Raw genomic sequence first — 15589 nt, forward strand, 5'->3', positions numbered from 1 at the left:
TGTGAAGACTCCTTTCCGGTCTCTCTGAACTTTATTCTATATTGCTCAGTGGTTAAGCCCAGACCATCCAAGAGTGCACTTTTAAAAATGTGATAGTTGTCTGAGTCATCCTCCCTGACAATAAGGAGTCTGTCTCTCCCCTTGCCAGTGAAAGACAACCACATGATAGAAGCTCACTGTGCTTGAGGGACCCTCTGAAATTTATAGGCCCTCTCAAGTGAAACAAACCACTTATAGATGTCATCCCTATCCTTGTAAGGGGGAACAACTTTGTGCAGATTTCTAGAATCAAATTTAGATTCCCTAACACTGGAATTCCTGAAACTGCTGCTGCCACCATGGGGAACTAACCCCAACCCCTGCCTTTCCCTTTCCACAGCCCGGAATTCCCTGTCTAAGGCCAACTGTTGATGCTGTAGCTTCAGTCTGGCCTACTCTAAACTCAGCTTTCTGAGTTCTCTATCTAGGGGCTGGTCTTAGGGTTAGAAGTGTGGGATACTTCTGAGACAGAAGTGACATTGGAATTGCCATTGGCAGATCTTTTCCTAACTTTAGTCACCCTAGTTATCTGGCCTCTAGATGTAAAGGTAGCCCTACTGGTGTGTGACCCGTTCACACTTCCAGCTACACTAGGGGGTTTGTTGATGGAAAGATCGGTGGAAGGACCCTCCGCAGGATTATCAGAATGCTCCTCTGAGCCTACCTGGTTGGAATTTTCCTTTACCTCCCCCTCTGGCTGTTCCTGACCAGTGGTAAGTCCCTGGTCAGCCTTCAGGAGAAGATTTAAGAGGAATTCCTTGTTGAGGGTCGTCCCGATCCCTAAACTTCTTTCAATGCAGAGACCCCTCAAACTTTTAAAATTCAAACTTTCATGGGTTTTCTTCACAATAAGGGTAGCCTCTACAACAGACATATTGACAGAAAGTGTTTAGGAAAAAGAGAAATAAGTTAGTAGACTATTAGGCCTAACTTTTTAGAGAAAGGAAAACTTTTCAGAAACTTTGAAAAAGCTTTTGCTAAGCTTTAAAGAACTTTTTAGAAAGTTAAGAGTGACTTCTAGGTACAATTGTGTATAGCTCTAAGTATTTGAGCAAGCTTTTCTTGTGAAAAACACTAGTAACAAAGTGGTAAAGCAATTGCAAGTACTTATCCCACCACTGCGCCATCAATGTAGGAGGCCGGCCTGGTTTGTAGTGGGCACCCTAGGTACTTACACCTTATACCAGGTCCAGTTATCCCTTATTAGTGAAATGTAGTCATTGTTCTAGCAGCTTCGGCTGATAGAGGTAGCTGTAGCAGAGCAGCTTAGGCTGAACTAGGAGACATGCAATGCTCCTGCAATACCACTATAGTTACACAGTACTTATACACAATAAAAGACAATACTCAGTGTTATCAAAAATAAAGGTACTTTAATTTAGTGACACAAGGCCAAAAATATCTTAGAGGCAATACTCCCTCTGGAGGTAAGTATTATACACAATATACAGACTAGAGACCTAAATCAGGTAAGTAAATAGTCACAGAATAGTGCAAACAGTAGAAAGTACCATAGAATGCAATAGGAAGAAATAGGCCTAGGGGCAACACAAACCATATACTAAGAAAATGGAATGCGAATCACGAATAGCCCCCTAGGTAAGTGTAGTGTGTAGAGGGGTGCTGGGAGTGTAAGAAAACCACAAAGGTGAGTAAAATACCCCATCCCAGAACCCAGGAAAGTAGGAGTAAAGTACTGCAAGTTTCCTCAGGACACACAACAAGTTGTGATAAGAATTATTGCAAGAAGCAAGCAAGACTGCAGGCAACAAATGGTGGATTCCTGGACCTGAAGACCTGTAAAGGGAAGAGACCAAGTTCAGAAGTCGCAGAAGATTCCAGGAAGGACAGGAGCCCATGCCAACCTAGAAGATTATGCAAAAGAGGATTCTCCGGTTGGAAGAAGTCTGCAAAAGAGCACCAAAGATGTGTACGGGTTCCTGCATGATGCAAAGGATGTCCCACGTTGAGATGTTGGATGCAGGTGAGTTGCAGCGCTAGATTCGCCCAACAAGCTTGGTTCAAGCAATGTTGTGGTTTGCATCAAAATGGTGCTGCCTGGACCCAGGAGTGGCCCCAAATCAGACTGAGGAGGCAGAGGGGGCTCCCAAAACTGGAGGGAACCCACAGATGTCTAGGCAGCAGCCCCAGGAGTCCCTGGACATGGGGACAAAGAAGGTACAAATTGCGGTTGCTGCAGCACTACAAATGGAGGTCCCACGCCGCCGGAGAACAACTTGACGAGTTGAGCGTCACAGGATAGAGTGCTGGGGACCTGGGCCAGGCTGTGCATGAAGGATTCCTGCAAATAATGCACAGAGGCCTCAGGAGCTAGAGATGACCTGGTGCACAGGGGTACTGTCGCAAACTGGGAAGGCAGTCTCTTACCTCCTCCAAATATGGACAGCTGGACCTTAGGACAGTCTGTGTCGAAGGGGTCCACCACCTGTGTTCTTGGGAGCACACTCGTCGTCAGGAGAGGAGTCCCAGAGAACCGGTTGTCATCTTAGAAGGTGCCTGCTGGAGCAGGGAAGTGACTCCGTCACTCCATGGGAGATTTTTTCAGTCCTTCTGGTGCAGCGTGAAGACAGGGAGTTCTCAGAGTGTGCACACCTTGGAAAATGTTGCAATTTCTGGCTGGAGCAGAAGTTGCAGAGTCACAGTAGCCTTCTTGGATACTTTGTTGCAGTTACAGCAGTTCGTGGAGCAGTCTGCTTTTGCTCCGACAGTCAGAGGATAAAGCATGAGTTGCAGAGGATTCCTGATGGAAACCTGCAAGCTGAATCGGAAGAGGAACCCACAGGAGAGACTCTAAATAGCCCTGAGAGGGGGAATGGCTACCTAACCAGGTATGCGCCTATCTGGAGGGGTCTCTGAAGTCACCTGCTGGCACTGGCCACTCAGAGATCTCCAGAGTGTCCCCACACCTTGGAAAACAAGATGGCTAATGCCAGGGACACACTGGAGGAGCTCTGGGCACCACCCCTGGGGTGGTGATGGACAGGGGAGTGGTCACTCCCCTGTCCATTGTCCGGTTTCATGCCAGTGGAGGTACTGGGGATCCCTGAACCGGTGTAGACTGGCTTATACAAGGAGGGCACTATCCATGCCCTTCAAAGCATTTCCAGAGGCTTTGGAAGGCTACCCCTCACAACTTTTTCCAAAGGGAGAGGGTGCTTTGTTCTGCCTTCCTGGGACTGAGCTGCTCAGACCCCAGGAGGGAAGAACCCTGTCTGTGAGGTGGCAGCAGCTGTAGTTGCAGTGCAAGCTTCAAAGAGCTGGTTTGGCATTACTGGGGGTCCATGGTAGAGCCCCCAGGATGCATGGGATTGGCCACCCAATACCAGTTTTGGAATGAGGAGACAATTCCATGATCTTAGACACCTTACATGGCCATATTTGGAGTTATGTAGTGAAGCTCCATATAAGTATTGACCTATATGTAGTGCATGCATGTAATGGTATCCCCTGGACAGCGTGGGGGCACTTTTGCTTTTGCAAGGGTGCCCTCACACTTAGTAACTTTGAACCAAGCCTTCAGTAAATGAAGGTTAGACATATAGGCCACTTATAAGTACTTAAGTGCTCCATAAAAATGGCTGTGAAATAGTATGTGCACTATTTCACGCAGGCTGCAGTGCCAGTCCTGTGAAAGGGTTTGTCTGAGCGCCTTAAGGGTGGCAAAAGAAATGCTGTAGCCCATAAGGATCTCCTGGAACCCCATTGCCCTGGGTACCTAGGTACCATATACTAGGGACTTATAAGGGGGGTCCAGTGTGCCAATTGGAATTGGTAAATTAAGTCACTAAACTATAGTGACTAATTTGGAAGCAGAGAGACCATAAGCACTGAAGTTCTGGTTAGCAAAACTTCAGTGACATAGTTAAGCACTACTGAAAACACACACATTAGACCACAAACTATGAGAATTGGGGTCCTGACCAGCAGGATCCCAGTGAGACAGGCAAAACAAAGAAGTAGAATTTGGGGGTAACACGCCAAGAAAGATGGTACTTTCCTACAGGTACCCAGAGCATTGGGACACCAGGGGCTCCCTATGGGTTGCAGAATGTATTGTGCCACCCATGGGAGCCCATGCAAAATGTGCCTACAGGTCCGTCATTGCAGTCCGCATGAAAAAGGTGCATGCACGCTTTCACCATAGGTCACTGTACCAGGTCACTGTAAGTCACCCCTATGGTAGGCCCTCCTAACCAAGAGGGCAGGGGGCAGGACCCTGTATGTGAGGACACCGCTGCATGAGCAGAGGTGCCCCTACGAGCTCCAGTTCCATTGCACTGGACTTCATGAGTGTAGGGAATCATGTTGGTATCACACATGTCAGAATTATACCCAATACTGTTGCCAGTATTAGTTGTATGCTTCCATGCACTCTGAGGTTCCTTAGAGGACCCTCCAGTATTGCTCCTACCTGTCTTCTGGGGTTTACTGGGCAGCCCGTGCTGTTGCCACCCCTCAGACAGGTTTCTGCCCTCCTGCTGCTTGACCAGCTCAAGCAGGGAAAGGCAGAACAAAGGATTTCCTGTGGAAGAGGGTGGCAACACCCTCATCCTTATAAATAGGTGTTACAATGCTTGGGAGGTGTAGCCTGCTCCCTTCTAGAACTGCGTGGATCCTGTATCACAGGTCATGGTCTGGAGTGGTCCCCTTTGTCCTCCCTGCCAGCTTTCCAACTTGGAAGACGGTAAGCCTTTGCCTCTCCTTGCAGGGCATTACCCCTGTGCACCACACCTCTTGCAGCTACCAATGTTTGTTGTCTCCTGCTCCAAGGGATCTTCAGGCTCAGAATAGACAAGCCCCAGCCCCCAGCACTTCTTCCTGCCAAGTACAGTCTCCTCTCTGCTGCTCCAGCAATGTGGGACTCCTCTTCAGGTGTGCTGAATGAGTCTCACTGTGACTTATTGCTCCTGCTGCCAGTGGGTTGTCTGTTGGAGCTGTGACTGCTTCTGCTGGCTCTCTCAACTGCTGAGGGTCACCCCGGACTCCCCTCCAAGGGTCGATTCGCCTTGCTGGTCCCTCTTTAGTCTTGCAACTCTTCTTTTGATCCTCTTTAATTTGCCAAGGCTTGTTGGTGGTTGTCCAACACCACTGACCATCTGCAACCCGACGACCGACGTGGGACACCATCTGCACTACTCCAAGGACTCCTCTTCAGCTCCTGGGCTCCAAAGCTGATCTTCTTCTTCCCTCATTGACCTGGTTCCTCATCCACAGAAGGATAGGTAGTAGCTCCTGTCCCTACTGGACACTCCATTGTAGACTGGACTCCATCTTCTTCTTTTTCAGGTCCTCTTCTACCGCAATCCACCTTTGGTTTCTTCTAGTCTGGTCCTGTTCTTGTACAATCCTTTTACCAAGTCTTACTATGAGCCCTTGGGGAGACCAGGTACCTACTTCTGCTCTCCTGGTTGCTGGGGGTCACTCAGGTACTCACCTCTATGGGTTCCTAGTTCTTCCAGTTCCCCTCTAAAAACTCCACATCCTTTGGTGGGGACTATATCTTGCATTTCACTTTCTTTGTATATGGTTTGGCCCTCCCCTAAGGCCCTCATTATTAACTATGTTTTACCAATGCTTGTTGTTTCTTTGCTAATTGCTATACTGTATTTAATTAGTGTGTACTTACCTTCAGTTGGGGGGAACTGCCTATAAATATTCTATTGTTGTGTTACTATAACAAAGTACCTTTATTTTTCTAACACTGTGTGGTTTTTTCGTGTGTGATAAGTTGCTGTGTTACTATAGTGGTATTGCATAAGCTTTGCATGTCTTCTAGATAAGTCTTGGCTGCTCATCCACAGCTACCCCTAGTGAGCCCTGGCTTCCTATACACTGCCTACACTTCTCCAATAGGGGATACCTGGCATAAGGTGACAACACCATAGGTGCCCAGCACACAGCAGGCCAGCTTCCTACACTGTCCTTTTAACTTGCCCTACACTGTTGATCTTGTCCACTATGGACTGCCAAATGGTATCTTTCTTCCCTAATGGCAATTTTGAGGTGACTAAGAGTTCATACTTTGTCATATCTGTTAGCAGGATTTGATTCTCCTCCTCGCTAACATTACTCTTTCTCTTCCCTGGGGCAGTCTGTTTGGACATCCTGGCTGGTGCTGGGGTTGTTGTCCTGGCTGCTGCTGCCTGATGCCTACTCTAGCTCTCACTTTTGAGATATGGGGAAATGTTTTTTCCCGTAAATGTGTCACTTTTTGATGTATTTTTGACGCATTACACAATCAAATGTGATGGAAGGCTGATTTGTGTTGGTTTACATGTCGCACAGCTGCATAGCATCACTTTTGCAGGAAATGCGTCAGTTTTCTGTACGGCAGCAGTCCCCCGGATGTGTCTTTTTTTTTAATGCACAATGGGACTTTACACCATGGTGCACAGTATCGTAAATATGACACAGCCAAGGCGTTTAGAACTACTGTACTGCAGCGCAGGTTTTGCTGATGCATCTGCCTTTCCACCGCATTGCGTCAGTATTTCTCACAATGATGATGAGGGACAAGCGTTCTGAGTCCTTCTTAAGTTTCACATACTCTTCTTGTCTGCGCTCTAACCGCCCTGCTCTCTCAGACCGTCTGACAGGTGAGTCCTGAAAGGAATAAGAAGGGCTTGTATCATGTATCATTTTACTGGTACATATCAGTCTGATTTAGTGTATCACGGTTTCATAAATTATAACGTTTTATAGAGGTCTCCGTTGTGGAGATTAATCCTGTGACTTCGTTTTTCTTTATAATTTATTTATTTAGCTCAGCATTTCTCAGAGGACTCTGGTGTTTGCTTGGTATTGTCATTGTCAGAATTACCCTTAAACCGTGCCTTATTTGGTCTGGCCCCCAAATTATCTCAACTTATTAATGGATAGGTGTCCGCAATAACTTTTGGTCTACCAATAGAACCTATGCAAAGTGTTGGTGTATGCCAGTTCTTCTGCTTCTCTTTCAATATTTTCTTAACTAACTGAGGATACTGTGGCAAAGTTGCTTATTAATTTCATCCGCAAGTCAAGGGCAGGGGCTGCCTTGTATTCATTTTATATCTGTTTTAGCACATCTATCAAAACAGTTAGTGAAGGTGTACCAAGAGATATGGTCTGTACCGTAGCACACACTGAACCCCATTAGGAACAGTCATAAATGGAGGGAGCCATCCCAAGTGGCAAGCACATTGTGAGAATTCTATGTTCATCCTGGGGTCCTGTTTGGGGAAAAACTACTTCAGGCCGTTTTTTTTTTTTTTACAATCCAGAATGGAATTTCCTTTTGTCTGGTGGGTACACTACCCATGATAGCACTGATAGCTACTGGGTAAATACCAGGCATAGCAAATTGTGAGCTTGAGCAGCTCTCACTTGGGGCAGCTATTAATACATGCATAAACTGCGTTATACATCTGTATAGTCAAACTAAATTATTATATAAAGGGTGCAAATCTCCCACAGCTAATTTCTGTAAGCTGGGATATCGCGTGTTACTGGCTTGAACCGGTCATGTGGGCCTGACATTGCTGAGGGGATCCAATCTAACATTTTCTATAATGCGTGGTAGTGCACCCTGGAACCAATTTTGGTGTTCTTGAGATGTTATTGGCATTTCTAAATCATGATATGGTCAGTACTGGCCTGGCACATTGGCTGCTGTGCATGTGTGAAATGTATTTGTGTTAGCATAGACTGCAGGAAAAGTGAGCCATAAATAAAATACTTCAGTTTTGTATGCACAGTAAGCAGCCTCACCCATGAAGGCACTATCTCCACCTCATTAGGTAGCCCATGTGCATTCAAATGTGCTGTAATAGTATGCCTGCAGTTACCATTAATAGTTATTGACTTCACCATTTTATAACAAATTAACAGAGGGAAATATTAAAGTGTGGTATCTTTTTAAAGGTTCAAGCCGGAACAATGTGCAGAGAAAAAAAGGAGCTTCCTTTAACGCTGAGGAGGATTTAATCCCTAACACCTTGGTCATCTCAGTTTTAAAGTGAATAGGGGACCTTGGGCACACAAGAGAAACTACTGAGGAGACCCATTAAATAAGTACCCGACCTATGAACATTGGTGGTCCCATGTTATATATTTTCTACCAAAATAATAGGAGTGCGTATTAGGATGGCAGAACTTCAGATTGTAGAGTCCTTCCAGACCATCAGAGACTGTCAGTCCAAATCCTGGCTAGCTCTCAGTGCCTCACCCAAACCCCTAACCTTACCAGGGTGGAAGGTGAGTATTGGCAACCTGAACATGACACCATGACTCCCAAGGAACTTGTGGAAACAGATCTTACCCTTTAGTTGTACTTTTCATGTATGCCCAGACGAAACACAAGAGAGATACAAGATACGTTTTCAATACATTTATTGAAACAATCATAATCTTGCATAGAGAAAATGAGCTGTGATAATAATGCAGATGAAAAAAGCAAAGTTACCAGCTGACAAGAGACAAGGTCCGATGAAAGCATGTTGGGCGAGGAAGCCAATAGTTTTCCCTGGGGTGTGCCTGCTGAAACAAATATTGTGGCTAAAATGTGTCCCTTGCCCTTTCAGGACTTCAAACCATCTTTGAGCATGAAGTTGAGCCCTGTTCCAATACCTACGGGCACGACGTGTTGATCAGCAACTCAGGAGGGTCACATGACTCTGAATGGAAAGGACCAGGAAGTACGCGCAATACTTTAAGGGGGTGTGCCCTGCTACGCAGTGTTGGTCGTGTGAGAAAGACGCCGGAGTTGAAAAGGAGATGAAGTGACATCCATTAAGAAGACCAACGAAGATGAGATGAGAAAAGCCCCTCTCGTATATTCTGCCACCCAGACACCAAGGATTCTGCTCAGGATGAACTGCGGTAACAAGGTGGACAAAGAGGAGGACGGGTGAGGAATTATCACCAAGGAAGAAAATGCATGGGCGTAGGAAGTGTGGGGGACGCAGGGGATATGTCCCCCCCAGATGTTGGAGTGGGGGAGACATGGGGGACAAGGGTGGGGGGGACGAGGGGACAGAAGATTTTTCCCTTCTCTTCTGTATTTGGCAGGGCCATTGGCGCATGAAAGTGCTACCTATACTGGCCCTGCACTTGACCTGTGACCTGCCTCCAGGACACTTGCCCTCCTCCCTTTTGTTGTGCTGCAGCACACAAGGGATTCTTTCTCACCTTGCCACAGCTGCATACACTTCTGAGAACAAAGGGAGAGGAGAGGCCCTTTGTTGATTGCTGTCTGCATCCCGTCCCTCCTGAGCCCTACCCTTCCCTTGAAAATCGAACCCTGAAGACAGTAGCAAGACTTGAGAAGATAAGGAAGTTTGGGTAATTAAATAAAGTATTGCCTAATAACTCCCTTTCTTTTTAAATACAGTGCTGTGTTGCAGAGTATCTCTCTTTCTAAAAACAGTATTGTTGAGTTACTGTGAGATATGAGCAGGGCAGGCTTTAGCGCGCTAGTGGCACCCTGTGTGCCAATGTTTGTTAGGGCCCCCCTTTCTGTCTCCTCTCTCTCACTCTCTTCTCTCCTCTTTCTCCAGCTTGCCTGCCCCAGTGCTAATTATTGTCCTCCTAACCAAGAGGGCAGGGGGCAGGACCCTGTATGTGAGGACACCGCTGCATGTATGCCAATTAATAATTTGGAGGTGTCCAGTTTCATGATTTAATCAGCAAGTCATACCCTGATTCACACAGACCAGTGATGCCGAAGTATTACCCACAGACTTGAGCCTCCCTGTTACCTAATGAACAAGTAGGACTGTATGTTTGACTTCCTATCAGCATCTGGCTCCACATGTTGTGCTATGTTTATGTCATAGGTGTGCATGCAGGTCAAGCCCAGATGGCTGCTTGCATCTATGTGCTTGTTTTTGGAAACTTATGTTGACAGTTGTCCGCAATTAGGAACATAAATGTGGCTGTGATTGTCCAATGTTTGAGTCAATCCTATTTGGTAGCCCTCCTTCCCTGTGGTGGACTGACTAATCCCATGGACAGCTGTCCAAAGCTTCCTGGCTGTCCTTGATGTTTTAAAGTATGAGTTGCATGTCCACTATCCCCTGAGGCGCAGTGTTAGGGTTATGAAATATGTGTACCTAGGTGTGAGGATCCCAGTGTAGTAGACAGACATGTAATTCCAACATTCATTAGTTCCAACCTAGGATATCCCCTCATGATTAACAACTGCATACCGTCCAGGCAATTCCATTGACAAATCACAGATCTTGTGGGCCTTGATTGTCATCCAGAAGATATTCATTAGTTGGCCGTCACATGTGGAGTACTTGCAGCATTGGTTAAGTGACTATTGGCAGAACAATGATGCACAGACCATTTAAGTAGATACACAGCTTTTTGAGCATTGTTGGGCTGTTAGATAGGAGATGTGTACGCGGCGTTGGCATGTCATTCCTCAGGGACATTCCATGATCTGTACTGTGATTCGGACTGTTTAAGCTAATTTTGAGGAAGTGTTAGAATATCATCAGTAGATGTATCACACAACAATGTCACTAATGTTTGGCTTTCTCTATTTTTACAGCTGCCTATATATGGATGCCCATCAGATGAGGGAATCCCAGAGGCGAGCGATGCATTACCGCCACATACTGGATGTGGAGTCTTGCTTCCGCAATGTGGCATGCCGTTATCGGCATGAGAAAACCACAGGGGTCTGGAGGGCATTTGCCCAAGGTGGGCCATCCTTGGCCACAGCAGCCACCACCACCAGCACAACCACTCTGACCACAGTCGCACAAAGGTTGACAGCCACTGTTGCAGGTCCCTCTACCTCATCAGCTCCAGGCCCACAGACTGCAGCTCCTGCACCTCCCCCTCCAAGCACGGCACCAGCACCAGCGCTACCTTCCACTAGTGGCACACAGACAACCCCTGCAGCAGTGATAGACAATGCAGAATTCCTACAAATGAGACATGACATGCAACGGATGTTGCACAGGATGGATAGGCTGCATTAGGAGGTGTCCCGCAATAGCAGGAGCCTGCATGGTATAAAAAATATCCTGCAGAGGGCAAATGTGTGACTTTGAGACCCTCAGCCATGATTCCCTCCCCTCCCTCCTCTTTTCTGGTTCTTATATTTAATGGGTTTAGGGGGCTTAGTGTTAGGTTAGAATAGGCTGTCAGTTTAGTTAGTATAAGTGGGTTGGAGGGTGGAGGGCGTATATTATTACATGTGTTATTTTTGTGGGTGGGTGGGTGGGTGAAGGATGATGATGTTGGGGTTTATGTGTATAAAAAAATAATAAATACACAAAAATATATTAAAATTTTTAAAGAAAATATATTTGTTTAGGATAAGTTAGTATGTGTTTAAGTCAGTATATGTTGTCCTACATGTGTCCCATCATATAAGGGGGGTAGGTGTTGATGTTTAGAGTGTTTAGTTAAATTTGATCAGTAAGTTTAGATTAGGGTAGTTAGGGCCAGTTGTGGGTAATGTATAGTTAGGATAGGTTAGGTTAGTTGAAGTGTTTCCCCTAGTTTTAGTATCCTATTTTACTGTTAAATAAATATTTAGGTACTCCTTTACAGTATGTGTCATATGCTTGGGGATCAGGGCTTTGGCATGGGTGAACAGTGTCAATTTAGTATTTTCATTTGTGTTCCATCCTGCATCCAAATCCCATTATTGACTTGATTATTCACAATGCCTAATGTGCGGTCACATTGGCAGCTACACCAAAGCTATTTCTCTATGCATCTGTCATCCATTGCACCCACCACTCAAGGTTACAATGGTTCCAAATGTGTTGTTAAGTTTGGATGTGTGTTTTCAATCTGTCATCGTTTGAGACCTGATTTGGAATCTTGGGCACTGTGGTACGTCTGCCTGCAGCCTGATGTTCATGTGAACCCTTATAAGGTGAGTGAGGTTCTAATCTTATGTAGTATTGTATATATAACTCACGCCTAGCATTTCTTACATTGTACTCCCAGGTTACATATTTGTCCATACACTTGTACACATCCATTCCTGCTGTATGGTGTGTGTGTAAGATGAAAGTTTATAGTCAGATGTCACATACATAAAGATTGTTTTGAATGGAATTTTGAACACATTTATTTTCAGCTTAAACATACCTTGAAGCGGACTTTTTCAGTCCAACACAGTTTTCTATTTACTTCAGAAATAATCCTCTGGAAGCACAGATGATGATACAATCCAGACCCCAGTGCATAGTTATCAGCCCATAATCTTTAAACGCAGTTGTATTGACATTCTATGGCCATTGACATGTGACATACATCAATAATCTCCTACACAGTTCATGTGTCACATTACACAGAGACAAAGTGGTTGTGTAAGTGCTGTAGTGGAATATTTACATAGTCCAGGATTGTGAGTCCATTAGTGTGACGCCTTCTATTGCGATGCTACACAACTGCAATGGGACATGTCAGTCATTGGACATGCTGGGGTGAAGTGTCATACAGTGCAGAGGAACAGGAATTGCCAATGAGGTAGTGAGAGACAATCACAGAGCATAGTGTCAAGGTAAACAGTGCATGTGAGCAGCTGTTGCAAGACTGGCATGTTAATAAGCACAGGACCTAGGATATAAGTGCCCATGTAGCATGGACTTGTGCTACCGTGTACTCTTACGGGTGAAGGTGATCTGTTCCACGTCTTCATCTTCTGATGTGTGTGTCGTCTCCTCTGCCCTTCCCAGTAGCTGCCGTTCCTGGTAGCTGCCAACTGTGGGGCTATTAAGGGCAGTACTGCAGCAAGGAGGAGCTGCTGGTTCTTAAGGATAGCAGCTACATCACTGTGGTAGGCAGCTAGGTCGGCCCTGAGGGGGTCATGATTGCATTCGTGCACGCAGTGAAAGGTTTTGGGTGCGAGGTGTTGTGGCAACTCCCTTACTGCAGTGGTGAATTCCTTTACACTTTGTTGAAGTCCTTGCAGGATAGATGTTAGCGCTTGCATGGCTACTGCCTGTTCTGCAGATGACATCATGCACGAATGCATCCCCTCAAGGCTGGCTGCCATATTTTGTATCCCCACCTGCACCTCCTTGGCCAGCTCCTGATGTACTCCAACTCCAGTCCTCTCAAAGGTGGTGCCAGTCTCCTCAGAGTCCTCAGCTGGGTTGGAGCTGGCAGGTAGTATTGTAGTGAATCCTAGTTTGTTTTAATGGGATAACAGGAGTTAGCTTAGCCGTAGGCTTGTAAACTCGTGCCCCCGTCACCCAGTGACTTTTAACCTACTTAGCTTGCTCTGTCTTAGTCCATTTAATTATTTATTTCCGTTAAGATGGCGGCCTTGTTTATAGTTAGGCCACTTGTTATGGGTTCTATTATCAGTGTCACTGCGCCAAGGCGTCAAGATCAAGCACGAAAGACAAACATACAGTAGGCATTCACACTTAGGGATTTTCCCTCTCCATACTTTCGAGGGATTGTTGATATTAATTGCCGTCCCAAGCATGCCTGTTATCTATTGTTATGAATAACACTTATGTCAGGGGACCTTGTAGATCTGTATAAATACAACACAATTTTAGACAGATAATCAGAGGGATTCCGACCAGAGGGCATCGCCACCATCGCTGATACCGATGTTGCAGTCATCTTGACGCTGACCCAGTCTTCGTGTCCCTGCGGAGTCTGAGATAGAGACCTCATTCCAAGGTAACGAGGGTTGGGGGCTACTCTCATGGACACAGCTTTGGCAGATTAGGTTAAACGAACCCAGCTCTCCTTTTAGGTAGGAGGTTAGACCTATTCTCCTTAGGGTATTAGGGCTTATTCCATCTTATACATATACATATATTTTTCTCATATATTGCATAATGGTGGGGGTCTTTATAACAATGACTCTCTTCTTCACAATAATATTGCTTGGTAAATTCATTATCCTAATCATTGCAGTTCATGCAACTTATCACAAATTGCAGTTATGTTGAATAAAAACTATTATAACTTTACTGCATCTGTGTTATTGCCTTTGTTTGTATGAGACATAATAAGTCTGTGAGAAAAGGGTAATTTCCGTTTAACCACGACAACCCTGAGAGATCTTACTTTGAGTCCATGCGTAAGCGACTGCTACAAATCACCTTTTACTATTGTGTTTCTGGTGAGGTACTGCTAGTAAGCCGGTAAGGTTTGGACAACAGTTACAACTAGTTGTAGGAAGAAACTTAGTCACCTACAAACGAAAGTACTGTCATCCTGAGACCAGCAGTCTTGCTCAGAGCAAGAGTCCAAACTACGACAGTATAATTGGGGTGGTGGGTGGGTCCTCTGTGATGGCTGCTACTTCTGTGCTCCTCCTTGCAACTGAAGGTGGGGTCCAGAGGGTTCCAAGGACATCTTGGAGGGTCTGCTGGCTAATGTTTGTCAGCTCATCATCCATGTCATCAGGGAAGTCCAGGACAGGCATATCCCCAGGAGAGCCATTGTCCTCTACAATGAGATATTGTACAATTAGTGTGTCTGTGTTGTGGCATTTGTAGTGTGACGTGCCTGACTTCATATTAGTTGCACATTGTAATCTTGGTTCCTGTTCATTGTCCCTGTCATTAACATTAGCATTCTCCCAGGCCTATGCCCCACCTGCATGTCACATGTAGTGTGGGCAGTTTGGGGAAATGTCTGCGTCACATCCTCTAGGTGTAGGTTCTGCCCAAGTTGCATCTTGCAACCTTCTTGTACTACTCAACCCTCCGTCTACTTTCATTATCATGGTGTGGCCTTCCACTGGCTGTGGGTGTTCTGATGGCAGTTGCACCACTCTTAACAATCTAGAACTGACCCAGTCTCTGATATTTCACAACCACCTATATGTTGCTGAGACCTAGCATATACTATGTATAGCATTGGCATGGCACAATATGGGTGTCAGCATTGGTAGTGTGTACTGCTGATGTTCGGGAATGTGTGCTACATTGGATTGCACTGACGGTCCTAGCAGTGTTCCATTTCCTCTTACGACTGTGCAGGTGTGTTTCACTAGCTACAAACATATGTCCTCCCCCTCAATGCTGTTTTTCTTAGCACTGTGACACTTGAGATGTTGCATGGTGGCATTGCAGCTATTGTAACACAGGCACAGGGTAGACCCTGACATGTGCAGCATGGGTATGACATTACAGCTGTGTACCTCATAATGTTAATGACAATACCTGATGTTTGTAGCGCCTATAGACATGAGCATTTGACAGGATTTGCACATTTTTATTAATTACAGGGGATTGATAACGTTGTCATCCTGAACCCTCTATTTTGGGTGTGTTTGATCCATGGGCACGTAACTGCCATTGGCTACTTGACTTGCACACACAGCAGAGGTGGTAGTGGCAACTGTTAATGGTACATGGCACTTGCGGATATGGCCTAAGACTGGAAATCGAGACCTAGTTCATGTTGTGACAATACCAGCTGTAGTGTGACAGCAGGCCAGTTTTACGTTGTACCCTACCCTGCTTGACTGGCTTTGCCTTTCCAACATTCTTGGCATGGCAGAGTACCCCCATGCAAAGGTTGTTGGTGTAGTGTTGTGCTGTGC

At 45.7% G+C, this 15589-nt stretch overlaps 1 long non-coding RNA gene across 1 annotated transcript in view; it reads left to right on the top strand.

Moving 5' to 3' along the window:
- The window catches only part of LOC138302091 (uncharacterized), a 33816-nt gene extending 22557 nt beyond the window's left edge, over positions 1-11259 (top strand). Inside the window, exons 2-3 of the long non-coding RNA XR_011205269.1 lie at positions 8622-8947; positions 10598-11259. This is a non-coding gene — a long non-coding RNA (uncharacterized lncRNA). The remainder of the gene's footprint in view (positions 1-8621; positions 8948-10597) is intronic.
- The last annotated feature ends 4330 nt before the right edge of the window (positions 11260-15589 follow it).

This window comes from Pleurodeles waltl, chromosome 6 (genome assembly GCF_031143425.1).
Source record: "Pleurodeles waltl isolate 20211129_DDA chromosome 6, aPleWal1.hap1.20221129, whole genome shotgun sequence".
Lineage (NCBI taxonomy): Eukaryota > Metazoa > Chordata > Amphibia > Caudata > Salamandridae > Pleurodeles > Pleurodeles waltl.